General features: G+C 41.7%; 1 long non-coding RNA gene across 2 annotated transcripts; it reads left to right on the top strand.

The window, feature by feature from the left end:
- Positions 1-1348: 1348 nt before the first annotated feature.
- On the top strand, positions 1349-4438 carry LOC119327502. 2 transcript variants are annotated; one of them, XR_005158543.1, is made up of 4 exons: positions 1349-1780; positions 2517-2586; positions 3371-3452; positions 4161-4438. It is a non-coding gene; the product is annotated as an uncharacterized LOC119327502 (long non-coding RNA). The 2 variants fall into 2 exon arrangements; XR_005158544.1 differs by lacking the exon at positions 3371-3452.
- Positions 4439-4724: the final 286 nt, after the last annotated feature.

The raw sequence follows: 4724 nt of genomic DNA, 5'->3' as shown, positions 1-4724 counted from the left end.
TTGCTAACATTTTGCATCAAATTTTTGTGCCACTATCCTCACCGATCTACTCCATAAGCTTTACTTGATAGGTGTGAGTGAACAAGTCCGGTACCAATTCCACTATTCTTTCATTTCACATTGAGTGAAATAAGACACATCTCAACTTTGGGAAAAGGTAACTTGGTATTCTTTATCTCATTTCCTACTAACCTCTACTCGAGTCTTGTGATGGATAGGCAAGGCATTTCACCTTCGGTCTACAACAACAACGACGAGTTTGATGCCATGAAAAACAACTTGGACGCCAAGATGTATGCTCAAATGGAGGAGATCAAATCCCTCATCAAGGCCTACAATCGGTCTTCCTCATCTTCGAGAAGAAGCTCAAGAGCACATGCTTCTGAGCCACCATCTCCGGCAAGATCACATTGGCATCGACACTATCAACGACAAGAACGTGAAGGTCAAGAGCTCAACACCAACAACCGCTCAACGACTTCACCATCTACCTTGGCATCTTCACCAAGCGACTTCAAGGCATCTTCGCCTTTAGACATGCTGCATCTTCGCCAAAAACACCTCAAGACTACGCTCAAGAAAAGCTCCCCAAGCTCAAGTCCGTGACTTCCACAAGCTACTATGACCTCGACACCCACCATAAGATTCCTTTCTATGGGACTCAAGAACCCAAGGAGTATCTCGAGTGGGAGCGCCTCATGGACGACTACCTCAAGCTACATCAAGTTCCTCCCGAAGATCAAGTGAAGTGCGCCACAACGAACTTCCATGACTACGCGTCAGCATGGTGGCTTCACACACATTCGGAGAGCTATGACATGAGTTGGCCCAAGACGAAGAGAGCTTTGCGGCGAGAGTTCGTGCCTCCAACCTACACGGAACAACTTCTACGCCAATTGGAGAACACCTTCCAAGGACAAAAGTCCATCACGCGTACTTCAAGGAGATGAAGATTGCCTTGCGACGAGCCGGCGTGGACGACCCCATTTCACTAAAGTTCCACTTCATGATGGGATTACACAATGACATCTCCAAGACTATCTTCCTGGAGAACTACAAGTCCCTCGACGACTACTACATTGGTGCTCTTAAGGCGGAACAAGAACTCATGAAGGCCAAGGCTTCTTCACCACAAGCACACTTCTCGGTGTAAAAGAAACTTGTTAATCCATGACGGATTTCCGGTGACATTTTCGTAAACTGTCATGGATGGGCAGGTACAGCCCCGTAAGCCCGCCAAAGCCCGCTAATGCCCGGCTAACCATTCCTGGTATAAAAACCTAACCCTAACAGTCTCCACACTCCGTCCACAGCCTCCTCCCATTCCCCATCGCCTCACATTGCCGCCACCCTCCTCCAATAGCTAGCCGACAGCCCTCCACCTCTCCTGCTCTCACCTCGCAGCACCATGGAGCTTCTAGATCCGCCGGATCCCCCACCAATCCATCCCTCTTAAACCCATGGCTAAGGTTTCGGCCTCCCTCAGATTCGTCCCTCCCGCATGTTCATCTTTTCTAGGATCCATGGCAACCTTGCCTCATCTACTCCCCTCCCTCTTAGATCGACCAGGCTATGCTCCTCCCGTGGGATCCATGGCGCGGGTTACCACACAACAGCTGATCTGTGATGAGCAAGGCAGGGAAGAGGTGTTCCTTCTCATGGTCTGCCGTGCAGCTTGCCTTCCACGACGTCCTTGGAGATGTATGCAACTTCTTCAGCGCCTACAAAAATTCACGGGGCCATGAAGATCAGAAGCTGCAGCCGTACCACCACGGCGGTGGTAAGAGAAGGGCGACCCCTCCCCTTCCTTTCTAGCTAGCTTTTTTGATTTGGATTTGTCCAATCCGATCCAATCCCCACACGTAGCTTGGTTGTAACATAGGAGAGGGATACCTTCAGTTGAGTTTCAGTTTGGACATCATTTGACACACATTATTGGGGGATTTGGTATACTTCAATCTGTATGTGCATTCCTAAAATTGAAAATGAAATTGGTTGGGTGTACAATTCCTACGAACCAATCTGCAATATTTTTTATTTAACTTGTACTGCACCAACAACTTAAATTTGTCTGCTATATTTACCAAATATGTAGATGCTTGATAGATATCAATGGCACCCTGCTGTTAGTTTGCTTGCTCCAGGTCTTGGGTGGTTGGGGAGTGTTTGGGCCTCACTTTGCCCAGCTGCAAGAAGCTGGATGGGGAGCACTGCTATTTAGTAGTACATTATTGCCACCTGTCTTTTTCACTAGATCAAACTTGATCCATGCTCCTATAGGTTTTAGGTGATCATGTACGTCAAGTTATATTATAGCTGGGTGCTTAGTTTCTTACTGTCCCTGATCCATGCTCCTATAGAGTTGTTTCTGGCGTGCACGAGGGGGAGGGCAAAATGGCTTGGTTTGTTGATGCTTTTATTGCTTTACTAGGTACTAATACAATTCTTCCACAAGTGAAAGAATTTTTTGAATACAATTCTTCAACAAGTGTTTTGACATTCAGTTAATTTGACAGGTGGCTATGGAACCTTGGAGGAGTTGCTTAAGTTATCATGTGGGCACAACTAGGAATAAACAAGAAGCTGGTAACAACTAACTTCCATTTGTTGTTGATGCTTATCATACAAAAATCATACAACCCCAATCATCTTGGGATGATGTGTTTGTCTGCAATATAGTGACTGGGTCATCAGCATGCATGCATCTCCCTAGGCCTGTACGTGTCAGACCAATAGTGAACATATTAAAGTTTGTTGCCAGAGCAAGCATGCTACTACTAGTCCACTACCTAGGAGTGATTTGTGCATGCAAGTGATGTGCTTACTTGTACAGTGCTACTCCGTAAAAGTGTGGTGGTCCCGTGCCGCAAGCTTGTGCTACTACAGAATGAACATTAGTGCATGCAAGTGTTTGGGCTAGCTTAGAGTGCTACAATTTGGGTAATTACCTTACTGTTTGTGCTACAGAACTAGTGCTGGTGTCCTACTACTACAGAACTAGTGAATGTGTGTTCGTGGTGTTAGTTTTTAGTTAATAAAATTTATCACCTACTCAATTTATCATGTATATGCACTTTTTTTATGTGAAGTCACTGTGCCGTTTTATATTTGCGTCAGGTATTGTTTATCTTGTATTTAACGAAATTGTACCAAAATAATATGGTATCTATCGAAACCTTGTCGAGGGAACATCAAGGCTTCACTACTGCCTTGATGCCTCATTCAATTATTACTTGACTTCTTAACATAGTTGTATGATTAATCCTTCTGTTTTCCCTTCTTTGGGTTTGAAAGCAACAGTTTCATTGATGCTGAGTGTTTTTCGCTTATTACAGCATAGATGATGGATTTTTTACTATTGTATTTCCAGAAATGCGTGTACATAGAATTGCAATCTAAAGGAGCGATGGAAGTGAAGATTGAGCGCTTTTCTTTAACATTAATAATAGATGGTATTTTTGCTTCTGATTTAGGAGTGTTTGATCTGTTACATAGTGCATTTGTTCAGTCCCAAAATTTCAGTGTTATTACTAGCATATTCTCTATTTCTTGGTATTATTCACACCATGTCATTAGTCAAAGCCTGCTGGAAAGAATGATTAATCAATGGTGTGCTAAGTTAAACTAAAATATGATGTACTAAAGAAAAAAAATGACATCTAGGTATACTCCCTTGAATTATTTACTTAATACATTTTCATGTGAGGGCTCTTTACATCCATCAAGAAAATCATGTTAATATTTGTTGCATATCATTAACTAATGGTTACATTGTTAACATGATATTAATTTTGTTGGTTCATTATCTTGTACCCTTTTTATAAAACTTTCCCTTATATTCATTTTATTATAAAGGGTATACTTAGGAAATGACATGTATAAAATTTAAAGATTTGCTCTCTCTCAATTCCATATCCCATCTCATTCTGAAGTGTGGGCAGAGATAATTATCTACCTTGTATGCCATGAAGGCTATGCTTTATTGTAATTGGAGAATGCATGCTTTTTTTTCTTCCAACATATATTACTATCCTTCACAATTCCCAGGTGTGGTTATGTCTAGATTGCTTGGAAAATCAACTAATATTATTACTCTCTATTCATTTGGGAGTTAGTTGTTATAACTTACTATAATTTTTTATGTGTTGAATTGTTTACAGGTTTGGCAGTTGGTCCATGTCATTGGAGATTGAAGTTTTTTACCAGGAATTACTTGGGCCTGAATAGCTACCTGGAAGTGGTGGTGTAGTGTTGGAGATTAAAATCAGCTAGTAGTGCATTTTAGTCAGTTTACTTGATTTTTTTAAATGCTTATAGTGCGTTCTAGTTATGCTTGTGATGTTTTGATATTAAGCTTTGTTTTTTGAAATCATACTAGATTGTTGGAAATCTGTAATTGTGTTGTGAACAAGTGCTATTATTTGAATGAATATAATTTTGTTGCCTTCGTAAATTATGATGCATACATAGAAAAAAACAGGCTGGACTGAAAATGGTCTAATCTATTGAACTAAAAAAATAGGCAGGACAAAGATAGATATGTAATCGATTGGACTCGAACAAAATTATTGGGCAAAAGTGCAAAACCCCAAATTGGGCTGGTCATTACATGGGCCATGTTGCCTCCACGTCAGAATCACGTAGACGCCATGTTAGGTCCATGTTGCTTCCACGTCATGTAAATCGGTGATGGTTTGTTCCGTCACATCCTAGTTTGGGCTCGG

The sequence above is a fragment of the Triticum dicoccoides genome, chromosome 7A, assembly GCF_002162155.2.
Source record: "Triticum dicoccoides isolate Atlit2015 ecotype Zavitan chromosome 7A, WEW_v2.0, whole genome shotgun sequence".
In the NCBI taxonomy this organism is placed as follows: domain Eukaryota; kingdom Viridiplantae; phylum Streptophyta; class Magnoliopsida; order Poales; family Poaceae; genus Triticum; species Triticum dicoccoides.
This window is presented reverse-complemented; position numbering and strand designations above follow the sequence as displayed.